The 23,121-nt window shown below is 47.8% G+C and overlaps 1 protein-coding gene and 1 long non-coding RNA gene across 3 annotated transcripts in view; both read left to right on the top strand.

Moving 5' to 3' along the window:
* Positions 1-23,121, top strand: part of LOC128691137 (ras GTPase-activating protein raskol) — a 791,339-nt gene that overhangs the window by 222,397 nt on the left and 545,821 nt on the right. The window lies entirely within an intron of this gene.
* On the top strand, positions 1,035-19,750 carry LOC138853283 (uncharacterized). The gene is made up of 2 exons (XR_011392488.1): positions 1,035-1,184; positions 19,356-19,750. It is a non-coding gene; the product is annotated as an uncharacterized lncRNA (long non-coding RNA).

Genomic DNA, 23,121 nt, shown 5'->3' with positions numbered 1-23,121 from the left:
TTGACTGAAGAAGCCACTGGCTGGCGAAACGTTTCCAGAATAAATATACCCATGTGTTGAACAAGTGTCTCATTTATCAATATATATATTGTCCCGAATAAACAATATATACACTGTGATCGGCTGTCAGCTATTTTGCATGACTGATTATCTGCCTTCAGTCATCCATAATAGCCAGAACTCACCGCGTGGGGGTGACTGCTCCTAAAGATCCTCTCAGAAACTTGAATACCAACAAGTTGTTCTTACAATCAATCATCCTGGCTGTGACCGTGAATACAACCCGCCTCGTATATCCTCAGCCTTGCCACTACTCTTAAGAGCCGTGTGCCAGGATGCACCCAAGGCACAACCAACTATAAGAGTTCCACTAATTGTTACTCTTAGCATTCCATTATCCCTTCTTTCCCATTTCCAGCACCGAAATACCCCTTCCCCCCATCACTCCACCTCCCACTCTCCCCGGGCTCCTATCCCTCTACCCCACTATTCCCCAGCATTCCACAATCCGTTCCATCTAACCCGCTGACTGGAGAATAAAACATCCGGGAAGCATATCTCATCGCATTAAATAAGGAACAAAAATAATATTAGAATTTGATTCCGTAGATAAAAATAATTGTTGCGTGTTTTTGCAGCGTGTCTGAAGAGCAGAGAACGCGAGCTAGGCAGTCCTGTTTTGGCCCCGAGGCCGCCTTGCTCAGCACGCTCGCCCATTGGTCGCCTCTTCCTTACACCGTAGGTTTCCATTGGTCCAGGCGTCCCTCAGGACCTGTTGTGAGTGGCTGGCCGAGAGGCGGAGAGCGTCTTGCTTCCTCACCAGTAAACAAAGAGGAATTCTACACTAGGAAATGTCACTTATTTATGGTTAATCAGTTTTATATCACAGTTGAACAAAGACGTAGGCGTTTTGATGGTATACTTTTATTTGTCGAACACAGCAATTACTTGTGATTGGATATCTTTATTTCCGCGTATTTTGTGGGGAGGGGGCGTGTGAGTTGGCGAGCGAAACTTTGGGGTGGCGAACGAAATATTGCGGTGAGCTTCGTGAGAGGCCGGAGAGGTGGGGACTCAGTCAACAACAGTACGGCACCTTAAGCTTGTGTTGTGGATCTCAGTTGATCCTCAGAGCGGGTGAGAGTGGTGGTGGGTGTGCGTGTTTGTGTGTCAGAAGATGGGAGGTACGACACTCGTCTCAATGTAGGGCCACTACACACACCGGTGGGGACGGCCCTATCCTCTCCTGTCTCTCACAACACCTTGAAAACTTCCAATAAGATTATAAGGTGCGGAGCAACTCAGGAAGGACTCAGTAGTCTCCTACTAGATGCTGTACTCTGGAGGAATTAACTGCTTAGCATTGTTGTGAGGGTAGATCTTCTTAATCTAGGACTACAAGGCTGAAGATGAACACCTGGGTAGCCTGTAACACGTATGTGACCCGTAACACCCGCGTGACCTGTATCATCCGAGTGACCTGTAACACCCGTGTGATCATAACACCTATGTGCAATTGAAATTGAAATGTTTATTTCTCTGTAAAGATTACAATGTGGGGTTTACATATTATAAAATATTAATTACAAAGAAGGCCATTAGCATGCCTAGGCATTTCGGTGGATTGTCGTACCTGTTAAAGTAACACACATAACGTAAGGGGTGAGGAGAAAAGTGCTATCACACTGGGAACTACACTTGTATTGCTGAAGTGTTGATGGTAAAACATGCGTTAAGAAACAGGACAAGTGTTTCCAGCACGGCACGTGATGACCCGCTAAACTGGAGACTGGTCATAAAACCGAAGGTCTCTCTGAGCAGTTGCTTACTTACCAGTCCAACCTTTGACAGATTAAGGACCAGATTTTGGTTTAGTTTTAAATATTTTTCAAATCGCTCACTCATTTTACGATATATACAATACTCAAGATTGTTGTTCCTTGAAGTGTATGGGTGTAATTATTTACAGTGAACCTCTTGTAATGTATTACAACGAACCTCGTGTAATATATTAGTAAACCTCGTGTGATCTTGTGGTACATTGAAGCTGCTGTAATGTATTACAGTAAACCTTGTGTAAAGTGGTACAGTGACCCTCGTGTAATGTATTAGTGAAAGTCATGTAATGTATAACAGTGACCTCGTGTTATGTATTGAACCTCGTCTGATTTATTAGTAAACCTCGTGTAATGTATTTACAGTGAAACTCGTGTAATGTGGTACAGTGACCCTCTTGTAATGTAGTACAATGAACCTCTTGTAATGTGGTACATTGAACCTCTTGTAATGTGGTACATTGAACCTCTTGTAATGTGGTACAATGAACCTCTTGTAATGTGGTACATTGAACCTCTTGTAATGTGGTACAATGAACCTCTTGTAATGTGGTACATTGAACCTCTTGTAATGTGGTACAATGAACCTCTTGTAATATGGCACAGTGAACCTCGTGTAATGTACGATGAACCTCGTGTAATGTACGGTGAACCTCGTGTAATGTGGTAAAGTGAACCTCGTATAATTATGTGGTACTTTGAAGAGTGTAGTATATATTAAAAGGAAACGTTGTTTTGTGTGTGTGTGTGTGTGTGTGTGTGTGTGTGTGTGTATGTGTGTGTGTGTGTGTGTGTGTGTGTGTGTGTGTGTGTGTGTGTGTGTGTGTGTGTGTTACACGTGCGAGCTTGGGATACACAACACAGTGTTACTGGCTGAGACAAGCAGTCCAATACGATATTAATTTTGAACGATGAAAGTGATACTCATCTTGCTGAAGAGTTCAGATATACAGCGTATCTTGAGTGTTCAATTGTTACGTAAAGTAATCTGTATGACCACTAAGGCTTTAACGTTGGGTTATACAATGAATATTATTAGTAGGAGTATTTGAAGTAGTAGTAGTAGTAATAGTAGTAGTAGTAGTAGTAGCAGTAGTAGTAGTAGTAGTACTAGCAGCGGTAATAACGTGATTTAAAGTTAAATGATTTTCAAAGAATTTTATAATATGGCTCGGGCTATGAATAAGGCCTAGTCTGAGCTCGGGCTTCCACGAGCTCCAAAACAATCTGCAGGTCAACTTCAGAGAAACAGAAAGGTGCTAAACTTAACGGAAACACATTATCTCTTTTTTTTACTTAGGCACAGTTTTAAGCGTTTTTTCTAGCGTGTGTCTCCATGAGAAGTGCACACTATCGTGTGTCTCCCTGAGAGGTGCAGACTAGCGTGTGTGTCTCCCTGAGAAGTGCAGACTAGCGTGTGTCTCCCTGAGAAGTGCACACTAGCGTGTGTCTCCCTGAGAAGTGCACACTAGCGTGTGTCTCCCTGAGAAGTGCAGACGCGTGTGTCTCCCTGAGAAGTGCACACTAGCGTGTGTGTCTCCCTGAGAGGTGCACACACTAGCGTGTGTTTATCCCTGAGAAGTGCACACTAGCGTGTGTGTCTCCCTGAGAGGTGCACACTAGCGTGTGTTTCTCCCTGAGAAGTGCACACTAGCGTGTCTCCCTGAGAAGTGCACACTAACGTGTGTCTCCCTGAGAGTTGCACACTAGCGTGTGTGTCTCCCTGAGAGGTGCACACTAGCGTGTGTGTCTCCCTGAGAGGTGCATACTAGCGTGTGTGTCTCCCTAAGAGGTGCACACTAGCGTGTGTCTCCCTGAGAGGTGCACACTAGCGTGTGTCTCCCTGAGAGGTGCACACTAGCGTGTCTCCGTGAGAGGTGCACACTAGCGTGTCTCCCTGAGAGGTGCACACTAGCGTGTGTCTCCCTGAGAGGTGCACACTAGCGTGTGTCTCCCTGAGAGGTGCACACTAGCGTGTCTCCCTGAGAGGAGGACACTAGCGTGTGTCTCCCTGAGAGGTGCACACTAGCGTGTGTCTCCCTGAGAGGTGCACACTAGCGTGTCTCCCTGAGAGGTGCACACTAGCGTGTGTCTCCCTGAGAGGTGCACACTAGCGTGTGTCTCCCTGAGAGGTGCACACTAGCGTGTGTCTCCCTGAGAGATGCACACTAGCGTGTGTCTCCCTGAGAGATGCACACTAGCGTGTGTCTCCCTGAGAGGTGCACACTAGCGTGTGTCTCCCTGAGAGGTGCACACTAGCGTGTGTCTCCCTGAGAGGTGCACACTAGCGTGTCTCCCTGAGAGGTGCACACTAGCGTGTGTCTCCCTGAGAGGTGCACACTAGCGTGTGTCTCCCTGAGAGGTGCACACTAGCGTGTCTCCCTGAGAGGTGCACACTAGCGTGTGTCTCCCTGAGAGGTGCACACTAGCGTGTGTCTCCCTGAGAGGTGCACACTAGCGTGTGTCTCCCTGAGAGGTGTACACTAGCGTGTGTCTCCCTGAGAGGTGCACACTAGCGTGTCTCCCTGAGACGTGCAAACTAGCGTGTCTCCCTGAGAGGTGCACACTAGCGTGCCTCCCTGAGAGGTGCACACTAGCGTGTGTCTCCATGAGAGGTGCACACTAGCGTGTCTCCCTGAGAGGTGCACACTAGCGTGTCTCCCTGAGAGGAGGACACTAGCGTGTGTCTCCCTGAGAGGTGCACACTAGCGTGTGTCTCCCTGAGAGGTGCACACTAGCGTATCTCCCTGAGAGGTGCACACTAGCGTGTGTCTCCCTGAGAGGTGCACACTAGCGTGTGTCTCCCTGAGAGGTGCTCACTAGCGTGTGTCTCCCTGAGAGGTGCACACTAGCGTGTGTCTCCCTGAGAGGTGCACACTAGCGTGTGTCTCCCTGAGAGGTGCACACTAGCGTATCTCCCTGAGAGGTGCACACTAGCGTGTGTCTCCCTGAGAGGTGCACACTAGCGTGTGTCTCCCTGAGAGGTGCTCACTAGCGTGTGTCTCCCTGAGAGGTGCACACTAGCGTGTGTCTCCCTGAGAGGTGCACACTAGCGTGTGTCTCCCTGAGAGGCGCACACTAGCGTGTGTCTCCCTGAGAGGTGCACACTAGCGTGTGTCTCCCTGAGAGGTGCACACTAGCGTGTGTCTCCCTGAGAGGTGCACACTAGCGTGTGTCTCCCTGAGAGATGCACACTAGCGTGTGTCTCCCTGAGAGATGCACACTAGCGTGTGTCTCCCTGAGAGGTGCACACTAGCGTGTGTCTCCCTGAGAGGTGCACACTAGCGTGTGTCTCCCTGAGAGGTGCACACTAGCGTGTCTCCCTGAGAGGTGCACACTAGCGTGTGTCTCCCTGAGAGGTGCACACTAGCGTGTGTCTCCCTGAGAGGTGCACACTAGCGTGTCTCCCTGAGAGGTGCACACTAGCGTGTGTCTCCCGGAGAGGTGCACACTAGCGTGTGTCTCCCTGAGAGGTGCACACTAGCGTGTGTCTCCCTGAGAGGTGTACACTAGCGTGTGTCTCCCTGAGAGGTGCACACTAGCGTGTCTCCCTGAGAGGTGCAAACTAGCGTGTCTCCCTGAGAGGTGCACACTAGCGTGCCTCCCTGAGACGTGCAAACTAGCGTGTCTCCCTGAGAGGTGCACACTAGCGTGCCTCCCTGAGAGGTGCACACTAGCGTGTGTCTCCATGAGAGGTGCACACTAGCGTGTCTCCCTGAGAGGTGCACACTAGCGTGTCTCCCTGAGAGGAGGACACTAGCGTGTGTCTCCCTGAGAGGTGCACACTAGCGTGTGTCTCCCTGAGAGGTGCACACTAGCGTATCTCCCTGAGAGGTGCACACTAGCGTGTGTCTCCCTGAGAGGTGCACACTAGCGTGTGTCTCCCTGAGAGGTGCTCACTAGCGTGTGTCTCCCTGAGAGGTGCACACTAGCGTGTGTCTCCCTGAGAGGTGCACACTAGCGTGTGTCTCCCTGAGAGGCGCACACTAGCGTGTGTCTCCCTGAGAGGTGCACACTAGCGTGTGTCTCCCTGAGAGGTGCACACTAGCGTGTGTCTCCCTGAGAGGTGCACACTAGCGTGTGTCTCCCTGAGAGATGCACACTAGCGTGTGTCTCCCTGAGAGATGCACACTAGCGTGTGTCTCCCTGAGAGGTGCACACTAGCGTGTGTCTCCCTGAGAGGTGCACACTAGCGTGTGTCTCCCTGAGAGGTGCACACTAGCGTGTCTCCCTGAGAGGTGCACACTAGCGTGTGTCTCCCTGAGAGGTGCACACTAGCGTGTGTCTCCCTGAGAGGTGCACACTAGCGTGTCTCCCTGAGAGGTGCACACTAGCGTGTGTCTCCCGGAGAGGTGCACACTAGCGTGTGTCTCCCTGAGAGGTGCACACTAGCGTGTGTCTCCCTGAGAGGTGTACACTAGCGTGTGTCTCCCTGAGAGGTGCACACTAGCGTGTCTCCCTGAGAGGTGCAAACTAGCGTGTCTCCCTGAGAGGTGCACACTAGCGTGCCTCCCTGAGAGGTGCACACTAGCGTGTGTCTCCCTGAGAGGTGCACACTAGCGTGTCTCCCTGAGAGGTGCACACTAGCGTGTCTCCCTGAGAGGAGGACACTAGCGTGTGTCTCCCTGAGAGGTCCACACTAGCGTGTGTCTCCCTGAGAGGTGCACACTAGCGTGTCTCCCTGAGAGGTGCACACTAGCGTGTGTCTCCCTGAGAGGTGCACACTAGCGTGTGTCTCCCTGAGAGGTGCTCACTAGTGTGTGTCTCCCTGAGAGGTGCACACTAGCGTGTGTCTCCCTGAGAGGTGCACACTAGCGTGTGTCTCCCTGAGAGGTGCACACTAGCGTGTGTCTCCCTGAGAGGTGCACACTAGCGTGTGTCTCCCTGAGAGGTGCACACTAGCGTGTGTCTCCCTGAGAGGTGCACACTAGCGTGTGTCTCCCTGAGAGGTGCACACTAGCGTGTGTCTCCCTGAGAGGTGCACACTAGCGTGTCTTCCTGAGAGGTGCACACTAGCGTGTGTCTCCCGGAGAGGTGCACACTAGCGTGGGTCTCCCATGCACTACTGGCGCCTATGTCTCCCTGAGAGGTGCACACTACCGTGTGTTTCTCCCTGAGAAGTGCACACTAGCGTGTGTCTCACTGAGAGGTGCACACTAGCGTGTGTCTCCCTGAGAAGTGCACACTAGCGTGTGTCTCCCTGAGAGGTGCACACTGGCGTGTGTCTCCCTGAGAGGTGCACACTAGCGTGTGTGTCTCCCTGAGAGGTGCACACTAGCGTGTGTCTCCCTGAGAGGTGCACACTAGCGTGTGTCTCCCTGAGAGGTGCACACTAGCATGTCTCCCTGAGAGGTGCACACTGGCGTGTGTCTCCCTGAGAGGTGCACACTAGCGTGTGTCTCCCTGAGAGGTGCACACTAGCGTGTGTCTCCCTGAGAGGTGCACACTAACGTGTCTCCCTGAGAGGTGCACACTAGCGTGTGCCTCCCTGAGAGGTGCACACTAGCGTGTGTCTCCCTGAGAGGTGCACACTAGCGTGTCTCCCTGCGAGGTGCACACTAGCGTGTGTCTCCCTGAGAGGTATACATTAGCGTGTGTCTCCCTGAGAGGTGCAAACTAGCGTGTCTCCCTGAGAGGTGCACACTAGCGTGTCTCCCTGAGAGGTGCACACTAGCGTGTGTTTCTCCCTGAGAGGTGCACACTAGCGTGTGTCTTCCTGAGAGGTGCACACTAGCGTGTGTCTCTCTGAGAGGTGCACACTAGCGTGTCTCCCTGAGAGGTGCACACTAGCGTGTGTCTCCCTGAGAGGTGCACACTAGCGTGTGTCTCCATGAGAGGTGCACACTAGCGTGTGTCTCCCTGAGAGGTGCACACTAGCGTGTCTCCCTGAGAGGTGCACACTAGCGTGTGTCTCTCTGAGAGGTGCACACTAGCGTGTCTCCCAGAGAGGTGCACACTAGCGTGTGTCTCCCTGAGAGGTGCACACTAGCGTGTGTCTCCCTGAGAGGTGCACACTAGCGTGTGTCTCTCTGAGAGGTGCACACTAGTGTGTCTCCCAGAGAGGTGCACACTAGCGTGTGTCTCCCTGAGAGGTGCACACTAGCGTGTGTCTCCCTGAGAAGTGCAGATTTGAAGTTACAAAGATAATGTTTGAGGTGTCGCTTGTGTTTAATTAAGACCTAAGTCGTCCTGAAACAGATCCATCAAGGAATCAGTAACCTTGAAACAGACCCATCAAAGAATCAGTAACCTTGAAACAGACCCATCAGGGAATCAGTAACCTTGAAACAGACCCATCAAGGAATCGGTGACCTTTAAGCAGACCCGGTACAGCCAGATCTATTACTATAAGCACTAGGAGGCAGGGATTGGTGACAAGGCGCAAGGAGTAAGGTATTAGGAACAAGGGGCTAGGTGCAAAGGTATTAGGAACAAGGGGCTAGGTGCTAGAAATTAAGTGAATTTGCTAGGGATTGGGGATAAGGAACTAGGGATTAGGGTTATGAGCTAGGGAATAGGGGGAAGGAGCTAGGAGTCACGGACCGGGCCGCAGGGGCGTTGACCCCCGAACCCCCTCCAGGTATACTCCTCTAGGTAAGGACAATGGGCTGAGAGCTAGGGATTGGAGATAAGGAGCTTGGATAAATGGATTAGGAAATCGGGAGGAGATTCAGGAGATTCATCAGGATTACGGTGCTCAACACCTCCTCCTAGGCTGAGGGACTGATTACCTCATCTGTCTTCCGTTAATGTCCATGTATCGATAAAGTCACTGGCTGGCGAAAGTTCTACAAAATAAAGGTTCCCAGAAGTTAAGAACAAAAAGGCACAATACCGTGACTGGAACAGTACACAAATAACCCGCACGTAGGAGAGAGGAGCTTACGACGACGTTTCGGTCCGACTTGGATTTTGTAAATGGTCCAAGTCGGACCGAAAAGTCGTTGTAAGCTCCTCTCTCTATGTGCGAGTTATTTGTGTATTACCCAGATGTTGCACACGTGTCCAGTTCATCACAGGGATTAGGGCCAAGAAGCTAGTCCTTAATGCAAATGCATCATTATGGCGTGACGTAAGAGGTGTGCCACAGGGGTCCGTCTTAGAACCGGTTCTCTCCTGATGTATTTAAATGACGTCGATAATGGACTGTATTGCACATTACCAAAGATGCCGTCCATCCTTCTTGTTAAAGTCAGTGTTTCACTGTGTCTAAGACAGCCGGGTGGGTGATGGCTATTTAATCGAGTTTAAAGCTTATCAACTACGCGAAGTTCATTAAGGCTGCATTCAGTCTGTTTAACACTGGTCAAGAATATTGTAACCCCAAAATAGAGATTAAAGTAAACTCAGTGTATATACACAGAGAGATATACACCTCTCTGTGTATATACCCTTAATGAGTGACTTAAAACGAATCTTAAACAGTAAATATTTGACTCTTGCAGGGTGCGCTCCCGGGTTCCCGTTTTCTGTTCTCGTTTCCAAAAAAAAAAAATAATATCCCCTCTGAGTAACATTTCTTATATTAGCGTTGTGGTTTAATTAATTGGTTGATGTGTAATACAGTCTGACCTATTAACCAAAATGACGTGAAAACAGGAATTTTCTGTAAGTAGTGCTTGAGGAATCGGCTCGGTATTAAAGAGGATATCTTAAAAATTGACGCAGAATTACGAAAGATTCGCCGCTTGTTCCTTAAATATTGCAGACCGGTGTGACACATGCCGATTTAGCGCTTCCCATATTAATTATTATATATATATATACATATATATATATATATATATATATATATATATATATATATATATATATATATATATATATAATATCCAAGGACCTTGATCAACGTTGAGACATTCCTGGAACTTAATTAACGTCAGATGAACGAAACCTTTTTTAATAAACACGTATTTGCTGCCGTTTTTTTAAACCACATGAAGGTATCATCTGGTTTACTCTACTGTAGCAACTGATCTTAATTTGTTGATTTTATAAAGCAGTATACAACGTCAGTTTTTGAACGTTCGCTGTAAAGTGCAATTACAAATGTTAATTTTCTTTTCAAGTTTGATTAGGTTAGGGCTTGTTATATAGGCTTCTTAAAATGTGTATTAAACCACGTTTAAGGAAAATTAATGAAAATCTGCTGCCAGGTTTGGTAATCGTTGAAATCTGCACGATTGTCTTTATGTGGGAGAATCCCCTCAAGGAAGGTTCCTTGATGTTGGTGAAGGGCTCTTGATTTAGGGAATTGGATCTGTGCTCCAGTTCCCCGAATTAAGCCTGAATGCCTTCCACATCCCCCCCAGGCGCTGTACAATCCTCCGGGTTTAGCGCTTCCCCCTTGATTATAATAATAATAATATGTGGGAGAATGGTTACCAGGGGAGGGGAGGGGAGGTGAGAACTGCTAGTTTGAGGATTCACGAACCAGGGAAGGGGGGGTGCACGTGCGTGTCCGTGTGTGTGTTTGTGCGTGCGCGTGCGTACGTGTCCGTGTCCATATCCTGGATATCACGTCCCTACATACCAGGCTGTTGCTGTCAGCGCCCAGTGACGTAACAGGTGACAGGTGACGTCGTTGTCTTGGCTTGTGAGGTCATGTTTGTTTTCCTTCGGGGAAGGAAGGGAGGGAGGGGAGGAAGAAGTAAAGGGGGGAAGGAGTACGGAGGGAGGGGAGGAAGAAGTAAGGAGGGAGGGGAGGAAAGAGTAAGGAGGGAGGGGAGGAAGAAGTAAGGAGGGAGGGGAGGAAGACGTAAGGAGGGAGGGGAGGAAGACGTAAGGAGGGAGGGGAGGAAGAAGTAAGGAGGGAGGGGAGGAAGACGTAAGGAGGGAGGGGAGGAAGAAGTAAGGAGGGAGGGGAGGAAGACGTAAGGAGGGAGGGGAGGAAGAAGTATGGTGGGAGGGGAGGAAAGAGTAAGGAGGGTGGGGAGGAAGAAGTAAGGAGGGAGGGGAGGAAGACGTAAGGAGGGAGGGGAGGAAGACGTAAGGAGGGAGGGGAGGAAGAAGTAAGGAGGGAGGGGTGGAAGACGTAAGGAGGGAGGGGAGGAAGACGTAAGGAGGGAGGGGAGGAAGAAGTAAGGAGGGAGGGGAGGAAGAAGTAAAGGGGGCACGGAGGAAGGAGTGAGGGGAGGAAGAAGTAAGGAGGGAGGGGAGGAAGAAGTAAGGAGGGAGGGGAGGAAGACGTAAGGAGGGAGGGGAGGAAGAAGTAAGGAGGGAGGGGAGGAAGTAAGGAGGGAGGGGAGGAAGAAGTAAGGAGGGAGGGGAGGAAAACGTAAGGAGGGAGGGGAGGAAGAAGTAAGGAGGGAGGGGAGGAATAAGTAAGGAGGGAGGGGAGGAAGAAGTAAAGGGGGGAAGGAGTAAGGAGGGAGGGGAGGAAGAAGTAAGGAGGGAGGGGAGGAAAGAGTAAGGCGGGAGGGGAGGAAGAAGTAAGGAGGGAGGGGAGGAAGACGTAAGGAGGGAGGGGAGGAAGAAGTAAGGAGGGAGGGAAGGAAGAAGGAGGGAGGGGAGGAGGAAGTAAGGAGGGAGGGGAGGAAGAAGTAAGGAGGGAGGGGAGGAATGAGTAAGGAGGAAGGGGAGGAAGAAGTAAGGAGGGAGGGGAGGAAGACGTAAGGAGGGAGGGGAGGAAGAAGTAAGGAGGGAGGGGAGGAAGAAGTAAGGAGGGAGGGGAGGAAGAAGTAAGGAGGGAGGGGAGGAAGAAGTAAGGAGGGAGGGGAGGAAGACGTAAGGAGGGAGGGGAGGAAGAAGTAAGGAGGGAGGGGAGGAAGAAGTAAGGAGGGAGGGAAGGAAGAAGTAAGGAGGGAGGGGAGGAAGACGTAAGGAGGGAGGGGAGGAAGAAGTAAGGAGGGAGGGGAGGAAGAAGTAAGGAGGGAGGGGAGGAATGAGTAAGGAGGGAGGGGAGGAAGAAGTAAGGAGGGAGGGGAGGAAGAAGTAAGGAGGGAGGGGAGGAAGAAGTAAGGAGGGAGGGGAGGAAGAAGTAAGGAGGGAGGGGAGGAAGAAGTAAGGAGGGAGGGGAGGAAGAAGTAAGGAGGAAGGGGAGGAAGAAGTAAGGAGGGAGGGGAGGAAGAAATAAGGTGGGAGGGGAGGAAGAAGTAAGGAGGGAGGGGAGGAAGAAGTAAGGAGGGAGGGGAGGAAGAAGTAAGGAGGGAGGGGAGGAAGAAGGAGGGAGGGGAGGAAGAAGTAAGGAGGGAGGTGAGGAAGAAGTAAGGAGGGAGGGGAGGAAGAAGTAAGGAGGGAGGAGAGGAAGAAGTAAGGAGGGAGGGGAGGAAGAAGGAGGGAGGGGAGGAAGAAGTAAGGAGGGAGGTGAGGAAGAAGTAAGGAGGGAGGAGAGGAAGAAGTAAGGAGGGAGGGGAGGAAGAAGGAGGGAGGGGAGGAAGAAGTAAGGAGGGAGGGGAGGAAGAAGTAAGGAGGGAGGGGAGGAAGAAGTAAGGAGGGAGGGGAGGAAGAAGTAAGGAGGGAGGGGAGGAAGAAGTAAGGAGGGAGGGGAGGAAGAAGTAAGGAGGGAGGGGAGGAAGAAGTAAGGAGGGAGGGGAGGAAGAAGTAAGGAGGGAGGGGAGGAAGAAGTAAGGAGGGAGGGGAGGAAGATGGAGGGAGGGGAGGAAGAAGTAAGGAGGGAGGGGAGGAAGAAGTAAGGAGGGAGGGGAGGAAGAAGTAAGGAGGGAGGTGAGGAAGAAGTAAGGAGGGAGGGGAGGAAGAAGTAAGGAGGGAGGAGAGGAAGAAGTAAGGAGGGAGGGGAGGAAGAAGGAGGGAGGGGAGGAAGAAGTAAGGAGGGAGGTGAGGAAGAAGTATGGTGGGTGGGGAGGAAGAAGTAAGGAGGGAGGAGAGGAAGAAGTAAGGAGGGAGGGGAGGAAGAAGGAGGGAGGGGAGGAAGAAGTAAGGAGGGAGGGGAGGAAGAAGTAAGGAGGGAGGGGAGGAAGAAGTAAGGAGGGAGGGGAGGAAGAAGTAAGGAGGGAGGGGAGGAAGAAGTAAGGAGGGAGGGGAGGAAGAAGTAAGGAGGGAGGGGAGGAAGAAGGAGGGAGGGGAGGAAGAAGTAAGGAGGGAGGGGAGGAAGAAGTAAGGAGGGAGGGGAGGAAGAAGTAAGGAGGGAGGGGAGGAAGAAGTAAGGAGGGAGGGGAGGAAGAAGTAAGGAGGGAGGGGAGGAAGAAGGAGGGAGGGGAGGAAGAAGTAAGGAGGGAGGGGAGGAAGAAGGAGGGTGGTGAGGAAGAAGTAAGGAGGGAGGGGAGGAAGAAGTAAGGAGGGAGGGGAGGAAGAAGTAAGGAGGGAGGGAAGGAAGAAGGAGGGAGGGGAGGAAGAAGTAAGGAGGGAGGGGAGGAAGAAGTAAGGAGGGAGGGAAGGAAGAAGGAGGGAGGGGAGGAAGAAGTAAGGAGGGAGGGGAGGAAGAAGTAAGGAGGGAGGGGAGGAAGAAGGAGGGAGGGGAGGAAGAAGTAAGGAGGGAGGGGAGGAAGAAGTAAGGAGGGAGGGGAGAAAGAATACGCGTGTCATTCAGTAGTCACTACCAGGTGACATAATACAACAGTAGAAGAAACTACACGAAAAAATATAATAGAGATTAACAAACAAGCGCGCACACACACACACACACACACACACACACACACACACACACACACACACACACACACACACACACACACACACACACACACACACACACACATCAACAGCAGCCAACATGGTTTCAGGGACGGGAAATCCTGTGTCACAAACCTACTGGAGTTCTATGACATGGTGACAGCAGTAAGACAAGAGAGAGAGAGGGGTGGGTGGATTGCATTTTCTTTTACTGCAAGAAGGCGTTTGACACAGTTCCACACAAGAGATTGGTGCAAAAACTGGAGGACCAAGCAGGGGTAACAGGGAAGGCACTACAATGGATCAGGGAGTACTTGTCAGGAAGACAGCAGCGAGTCATGGTACGTGGCGAGGTGTCAGAGTGGGCACCTGTGACCAGCGGGGTCCCACAGGGGTCAGTCCTAGGACCAGTGCTGTTTCTGGTATTTGTGAACGACATGACGGAAGGGATAGACTCCGAAGTGTCCCTGTTTGCAGATGACGTGAAGTTGATGAGAACTACAAAGGGATCTGGACAGGCTGCAGACCTGGTCCAGCAATTGGCTCTTGGAGTTCAACCCCACCAAGTGCAAAGTCATGAAGATTGGGGAAGGGCAAAGAAGACCGCAGACGGAATACAGTCTAGGGGGGCCAGAGACTACAACCCTCACTCAAGGAAAAAGATCTTGGGTGAGTATAACACCAGGCACATCTCCTGAAGCGCACATCAACCAAATAACTGCTGCAGCATATGGGCGCCTAGCATACCTCAGAACAGCATTCCGATATCTTAATAAAGAATCGTTCAGGACCCTGTACACCGTGTACGTTAGGCCCATATTGGAGTATGCGGCACCAGTTTGGAACCCACACCTAGCCAAGCACGTAAAGAAACTAGAGAAAGTGCAAAGGTTTGCAACAAGACTAGTCCCAGAGCTAAGTGGTATGTCCTACGAGGAGAGGTTAAGGGAAATCAACCTGACGACACTGGAGGACAGGAGAGATAGGGGGGACATGATAACGACATACAAAATACTGAGAGGAATTGACAAGGTGGACAAAGACAGGATATTCCAGAGTGGGGACACAGTTGGAAGTTGAAGACACAGATGAATCACAGGGATGTTTGGAAGTATTTCTTCAGCCACAGAGTAGTCAGTAAGTGGAATAGTTTGGGAAGCGATGTAGTGGAGGCAGGATCCATACATAGCTTTAAGCAGAGGTATGATAAAGCTCACGGCTTAGGGAGAGTGACCTAGTAGCGACCAGTGAAGAGGTGGGGCCAGGAGCTTGGAATCGACCCCTGCAACGTCAAATAGGTGAGACTAGGTGAGTACACACATAAGATTTGACATGAACCTTAATGATTAATCGTAAAATATGGAATTCATTTACGAATAGCCTCGTGGGTATGTAAGTCATCGGGTCACCAGCAGCAACAGCCTGGTTGACCAGGCGAGTCTGGCCCATGGCCGGGCTCTGGGAGAAGAAAAACTCTGGGAACTCATCAGAGGTATACATTAACCACACTTTGGAGCGATGGAATCGACCAGATATTCATCTTGGTTCACTGGATCACCACTTATTTTAGTTAAAACATACAGCTTGTCGCGCAACTTAGAAAGAACTCAGGATTGGTTACTATTAACCCAGGGTGAGTTAATTGACCTCTAAATTACCACTGAGATTGAAAAGTACTCTCAGATTCAACGAGTCTTATTGAGTCTCACCGCCAGAAATATTATTAACATTGTAGTAGTGAACATTAATCTTAAAATATAAAAACAAAATACTAGCAAAAAATATGTATACGTCTGTTAGAAGAACTAGGAATGAGAGAAGTATTACAAACTGGAAGAAATGGCACTTCAAGAAACAGATAACAGATTCGGAGAAACATTGCAGTAGATTGTTAGGGAAAGACATTAAAAAATTCAAAGGTGTTGAATGAGGGAGTTGTGTTAAGAGGGAGTGAATCTGTACAACATTGCAGTAAGATGTTAGAGGAAACATTTGTTTTTGGTAAGACGTGGAAATAGTAGAGAGTGCGGAGGTCAAGGGTCGTTTAGATTACCTGTATATTTGGCAGGTTGATGTAGCATCTCAGAGAGTGGAAAGATGATAATGTAGAGAGTGTGTGTAGAGGATAAATACACTCTCCAGTACTGTATCTTAGGGTGTAGCAGGGTTCAGGAAGGAAAAATACACTCTCCAGTACTGTATCTTAGGGTGTAGCAGGGTTCAGGAAGGATAATTACACTCTCCAGTACTGTATCTTAGTGTAGCAGGGTTCAGGAAGGATAAATTCACTCTCCAGTACTGTATCTTAGTGTAGCAGGGTTCAGGAAGAAGAAATACACTCTCCAGTACTGTATCTTAGTGTAGCAGGGTTCAGGAAGGATAAATTCACTCTCCAGTACTGTATCTTAGTGTAGCAGGGTTCAGGAAGAAGAAATACACTCTCCAGTACTGTATCTTAGTGTAGCAGGGTTCAGGAAGGATAAAAACACTCTTCAGTACTGTATCTTAGTGTATCAGGGTTCAGGAAGGATAAATTCACTCTCCAGTACTGTATCTTAGTGTAGCAGGGTTCAGGAAGGATAAAAACACTCTTCAGTACTGTATCTTAGTGTAGCAGGGTTCAGGAAGGATAAAAACACTCTTCAGTACTGTATCTTAGTGTAGCAGAGTTCAGGAAGGATAATTACACTCTCCAGTACTGTATCTTAGTGTATCAGGGTTCAGGAAGGATAAAAACACTCTCCAGTACTGTATCTTAGTGTAGCAGAGTTCAGGAAGGATAATTACACTCTCCAGTACTGTATCTTAGTGTAGCAGGGTTCAGGAAGGATAATTACACTCTCCAGTACTGTATCTTAGTGTAGCAGGGTTCAGGAAGGATAATTACACTCTCCAGTACTGTATCTTAGTGTAGCAGGGTTCAGGAAGGATAATTACACTCTCCAGTACTGTATCTTAGTGTAGCAGGGTTCAGGAAGGATAATTACACTCTCCAGTACTGTATCTTAGTGTAGCAGGGTTCAGGAAGGATAATTACACTCTCCAGTACTGTATCTTAGTGTAGCAGGGTTCAGGAAGGATAAAAACACTCTCCAGTACTGTATCTTAGTGTAGCAGGGTTCAGGAAGGATAATTACACTCTCCAGTACTGTATCTTAGTGTAGCAGGGTTCAGGAAGGATAAAAACACTCTCCAGTACTGTATCTTAGTGTAGCAGGGTTCAGGAAGGATAATTACACTCTCCAGTACTGTATCTTAGTGTAGCAGAGTTCAGGAAGAAGAAATACACTCTCCAGTACTGTATCTTAGTGTAGCAGAGTTCAGGAAGAAGAAATACACTCTCCAGTACTGTATCTTAGTGTAGCAGGGTTCAGGAAGGATAATTACACTCTCCAGTACTGTATCTTAGTGTAGCAGGGTTCAGGAAGGATAATTACACTCTCCAGTACTGTATCTTAGTGTAGCAGGGTTCAGGAAGGATAATTACACTCTCCAGTACTGTATCTTAGTGTAGCAGGGTTCAGGAAGGATAATTACACTCTCCAGTACTGTATCTTAGTGTATCAGGGTTCAGGAGGGATAAATTCACTCTCCAGTACTGTATTTTAGTGTAGCAGGGTTCAGGAAGGATAAATTCACTCTCCAGTACTGTATCTTAGTGTAGCAGGGTTCAGGAAGGATAATTACACTCTCCAGTACTGTATCTTAGTGTAGCAGGGTTCAGGAAGGATAAATACACTCTCCAGTACTGTATCTTAGTGTAGCAGGGTTCAGGAAGGATAAATACACTCTCCAGTACTGTATCTTAGTGTAGCAGGGTTCAGGAAGGATAATTACACTCTCCAGTACTGTATCTTAGTGTATCAGGGTTCAGGAGGGATAAATTCACTCTCCAGTACTGTATTTTAGTGTAGCAGGGTTCAGGAGGGATAAATTCACTCTCCAGTACTGTATCTTAGTGTAGCAGGGTTCTGGAAGGATAAATACACTCTCCAGTACTGTATCTTAGTGTAGCAGGGTTCTGGAAGGATAAATACACTCTCCAGTACTGTATCTTAGTGTAGCAGGGTTCAGGAATATACAGTTAATATCACTAACCTTTATGAACTGTTTAAACATTTTATAACGAAGGTTGGTAGTATTTTACCAGAATATACAGGATTTGCTGCTGCTGGATACGAATTATTGGAAAGGTAATGATACCTGTATATTGAAACCTCCAAGGATGGAGTTAATATCGTGAATGTGGTGTCAACTATTTGTGTTGATATGTACTAGTATGCCTTAATGGTGGTGTGTTCTCACACAGGATGAGTGGCGATACACAATAATCTCGACCCTCGGGGCAAAACACAAATTCCTCTCACACGGTCTTTTAAACTGGTACACACCTGTAGTATTCACCCAGTGTTGCAACACCTAGTGTTGCTAGGAATATTATTCTGTTGATGCGAAGCGCTAATCCCGTGTTGGTCATTTAGCTCAAGGAACTGTGGAGGAGAGAGACATGTTACTCTGTCAGGCTTCACCTTCACATGTTGCTAGGGATAAGCTGTAATAGTTTCTTCCTTAGGAAATGCTTCCAGCCTAAGTGCGTAGGTGTGTTGGTATAGTGACTTGCTGCTGGATGTAAGGAGTGGCGGTGTAGTGTTCAGCGTCTGGTAGACGCACCCTGCAAAGGAAAAACGATAGTTTTGGCTAGAAAAAAAGCGACAGTTTTAGCTGGAAAAACGACGATTTTGACTAACTTGAGAGTCAAGTGTGAGTGACCCTAAAATGTGAACATCGGTTTTACAATAGTTTCGCTTTCTCAAAGTTTTTGGTGGCAGTTCATCTTGGGTTCCGTCATGAAAACAGTTTCACTTATGCATTTTGCATTTATATATATATATATATATATATATATATATATATATATATATATATATATATATATATATATATATATATATATATATATATATATATATATATAATCATTATTGTCAAATTTTTTAAAAGTAAATGGAAATAGCTTACGTGGAGGAATCTGCTCAAATTTATGAAGTACATAAGTGACATTAGTTAGGACAGGCCAAAATAGGGATAATATCTAAACAGACAATGGGGAAGAAACTGGTACAAAATGTAGAAGATTTGGGGTAACGGAAAGGAAAATGCTGGAAAAGGTAAGATATTCTGGTAGAGGATGGGAAAGGAAACAATTGAGACAGTCTGATATGCTCTAATCTCAAGCTGTGCCAGCGAGGTTATCGTGCGTGCCTCTGGAAGGTGTGAACGAGGAGGCTGCGGCCATGTTTGTTTATATATAAACACAGTTATGCAGATAATCAGCTTATATATATATATATATATATATATATATATATATATATATATATATATATATATATATATATATATATATATATATATATATATATATTATGTGTGCGCGCGCTAAGAGTTTACTTTAAATCCTATTTCAAGGATTAAAGTATTCTTGACTTGTGGGCAACGGGTTACGTGCAGCCTTAGTGACCATGTAGCTAAGAAAGTCGAACGGGTGACTTGATACACAAGCCTTAAATAGCAATTATCTGACAGGATTTAGGAGGACAGGTTGAGATAGGAGTCTGAGCTGGCATCCCATGTGGAAACTCACGACTTGCGCAGAGCGACATACAACGAAGTTGCAGAAACAGCAGCAGTAGTAGGTTCGTATATATATACTAAGAGTCAGAAGTAAACAAACGTGTTCTGGATCATTTCTCTAAAGCGTTGAAATCCTCGTGGATGGTCGTGAGGATGAACGCTACATGAGAAACTATTTCTGGGAGGATGCGATGGGGGAAAGGGTGTAAGGAGTTGTATTGGGGTTGACTGGGATGGATCCGGGATGGTACTGACGAGGGTACGGGCAGAGTAGTCTAGTAACCAATAATTTTAGTGTTTCATTTCTTACAGATAATGATATTTTCTTAGCAAAAACTGGTTTATGGATAAAAATCATCATTTAGCTAGTATGTGACCCTGTGACTTGAACATCTCTTGAAATGTATACAAGGCTCGTAGCTCTTGCGAGCAAGTTCCAAGGTATAGTATGAAGCAGCAACTACACACCACCCTGCTGAGCCCCCCCGTGGGCTGTTGGCAGGGAGGAGAGGGTCATCCCTGGCAGGGGGAAGAGGGCCACGGGTGTGACGAGTGCCTGGGTGATGTGGATGAGGGTTTTGTCTCTGTGTTACCACCCCCCATCACTGCCTCCCCCACTACCTCCGAGGCCTCCCCTCCCTTCACACCAATGTTTAGGAGGAGGTCGCCCATCCCAGACTCTCCCTCACGGAGTCGCCCTTCATCGAGTGGGAGGTCAAGTCAATACTCAAGTGGAAGGATGTCGCCCTTGTGTGAATCTCCCCCTCCGCTGCCTACCAGCCCACCTCCACAGATGCCTACTTCAAGGCCTACCAGCTGCTTCGCTCCTAAGGCCTCGCTGGCGGCGGTGTGCCCTCCCTCACCAGACTCTGCCTATGCTACGCTCCGCCTCAGCGTTGACACTAGGAGGAGGTCACTGGCTTTGACCTCCATCAAGAAGGACAAACACACTTACGTGGCGCTTCCTCCTACCGGAGTCCTGCAGGACAATGTGTATTCCTCTCTCAGTCCAAAGAAATCGATGTCCTTCGCGTCACTGAAGCAGTACAGGGCGTCGAAGGAAGTGGCGACGGATGGTTCCTGCAGCGTGCAGCCACTGCGGTACCGCGCCAGGTCGTACGATGAACTCCGTTATGTCAACACGCCAGTGTATTCTGACGTCGTCATTATTATTATTATTATTATTATTATTATTATTATTATCATCATCATCAAAACGTAAGCGCTAAATCCGCAAGGGTCATACAGTTCTGCCACGCCGAGGGCATCTCACCCTTGTGCTACATCACACCTCGCGAAAGATACACTCACAACACATGTGAGCAACACACTCGCTGCCAGGAGCGCACTTCACAAACCCAAACTGACAGTACAAGTGTTGCAAGCAACACTGGCTGCGAGGGACTGGTGGCGTCACTGCAACAATGTAACCTGGCAGGAATTTTTGGGTGTTTGTCCTCAGGCTCTGCTGGCCGTCGGTGTTGCTTAAAATAGCAGACAAGTAAATGAGTGCACAGGTGAGCCAGGATTTTTTTTTTATTAAGGAATGTGATGGTGGCGAGTAGAAGATGCTCCTTAGATGGTGGTTTAGAAATACACGTAAGCAAACACTAAGATATATTTATTAGAAAACGTTTCGGCCCTGGGTCCTTGATTACTTCTCAGAGCCTTCTTGAAGGGTCTCTTGAGTGGAATATTGCTGTGTACTAATAGCCTTTTTTAATTCAGATGAAACTAACCCTGGACATTAAAATAAAAAAAATCAGATGAAACTGCAGATCTTGAATGTAAAGAGAACCCTCAGTACTTGTATACATTCAGTCAAGAACCTAAATTATTAAGAATACTTTGTCGGTATCTATTACCAAGGTTTATACAATCCTTAGATGGTCCAGAAATATAAGACAGCGGTAACATCTCTCTAAGACGTCTCACGAGGGATAAGTACGTACTAAAGTTGCACATTATGCATTAGTTATAAGAAGTAATTGTAATATCTGAAACGAGTATTTTTTTTTTTTTTTTTGCTTTATACCCGGTGGAGCCGGATGAAGTCCCAGTGTTAGTTTTGTGATCCTGGTTTATTTGCGCATGTGGTGCACAATAAACTAGCCGCTCAGGCAGCACCACTAAACTGAATTGAAGATGCCTAAACTGAATTAAAGTTTGTCTGTGTTGAGTTTAGCGGGAGGAGAATAAAGTCTCCCCTGCTCCGTTTGTTGACGGAGGGGCGAGCGTCCATTACTCCGTGCTCTGGATGACACAAACGGCCTCACCGCTTGATATAAGTTTAAGGGCTTCCACGACTGCAAGGGAAAAGGGCAAGGAGGAAGCGCTCAATTTTTGGGGGTCGTGGAAGGTAGTGTATTGGGTTGTTCTCTAGGGTAAGAGCCGTGGCTTGGATAGGTTTAATCATCAAGGTTTGAGTAATCAAGGACCCCGGTGGGAATAAGTCACTTTGTCTGACTTTTTTAAGAGTTATCCTAGGTAATCAACACATACGTTGCTATGTATGATAATTTATGTAACTGTATGCATGTGTACCTGCACCTGAATAACTTGCTTACTGCCACTAGTGAGGGAGAGAAATAAGTGAATTACCTGGAGGTTATTTCGGGGATCAACGCTCCCGCGGCCCGGTCCATGACCAGGCCTCCCGGTGGATCAGGGCCTGATCAACCAGGCTGTTACTGCTGGCTGCACGCAGTCCAACGTACGAGCCACAGCCCGGCTGATCCGGCACTGACTTTAGGTATCTGTCTAGCTCTCTCTTGAAGGCAGCCAGGGGTTTATTGGTAATTCCCCTAATGCTTGATGGGAGGCTGTTGAACAGTCTTGGGCCCCGGACACTTATGGTGTTTTCTCTTAGTGTACCAATGGCGCCCCTACTTTTAATTGGGGGTATTTTGCATCGCCTGCCCAGTCTTTTACTTTCGTAGGGAGTGATCTCTGTGTGCAGATTCGGGACCATTCCTTCCAGGATTTTCCAAGTGTAGATTATGATATGTCTCTCTCTCCTGCGTTCCAACGAGTACAAGTCAAGTACTTCCAAGCGTTCCCAGTAGTTAAGGTGCTTGACAGAACTTATACGTGCAGTAAAGGATCTCTGTACACTCTCTAGGTCTGCAATTTCACCTTCTTTGAATGGAGATGTTAATGTATAGCAGTATTCCAGCCTAGAGAGAACAAGTGATTTGAAAAGGATCATCATTGGCTTGGCATCTCTCGTTTTAAACGTTCTCATTATCCATCCTATCATCTTCTTTGCACGTGCGATCGTGGCACTGTTGTGATCCTTGAAAGTGAGATCCTCAGACATCACTACTCCCAGGTCCCTTACATTATTTTTCCGCTCTATTGTATGGCCGGAGTCAGTAGTATACTCTGTTCTAGTTATTATCTCCTCCAGTTTTCCATAACGGAGTAGTTGGAATTTGTCCTCATTGAACATCATATTGTTTACCGTTGCCCACTGGAAAACTTTGTTTATATCTTCTTGGAGGTTAACCGCGTCCTCAGCAGATGACAGCCTCATGCAGATCCTAGTATCATCCGCAAAGGATGATACGGTACTGTGGTGTATATCTCTGTCTATGTCTGATATGAGGATAAGGAATAAGATGGGGGCGAGTACTGTGCCTTGTGGAACAGAGCTCTTCACTATGGCAGCCTCCGATTTAACTCTGTTGACCACTACTCTTTGTGTTTGATTTGTTAGAAAGTTGAAGATCCATCTCCCCACTTTCCCAGTTATTCCTTTAGCACGTATTTTGTGCGCTATTACGCCATGATCGCATTTGTCAAACGCTTTCGCAAAGTCTGTGTATATTACATTCACCCCTCAGGGAAGGTTCCTTGACGCTGGTGAGGGGCTCTTGATCTGGGGAACTTGATTTGTGTTCCAGTTCCCCAAATTGAGTCTGAATACCTTCCATCCCTCCATAGACACTGTATAATCCCTACGGATTTAGCGCTTCCCATGATTAGTAGTGTGTATATTACATCTGCATTCTGATTTTCTTCCAGTGCATCCGAGGCCATATCATAGTGATCCAGTAGTTGTGAGAGGCAGGAGGGA

The sequence above is a fragment of the Cherax quadricarinatus genome, chromosome 27 (genome assembly GCF_038502225.1).
Source record: "Cherax quadricarinatus isolate ZL_2023a chromosome 27, ASM3850222v1, whole genome shotgun sequence".
Lineage (NCBI taxonomy): Eukaryota > Metazoa > Arthropoda > Malacostraca > Decapoda > Parastacidae > Cherax > Cherax quadricarinatus.
The sequence above is the reverse complement of the archived record's forward strand: the minus strand, read 5'-3'. Positions and strand labels throughout refer to the sequence as shown.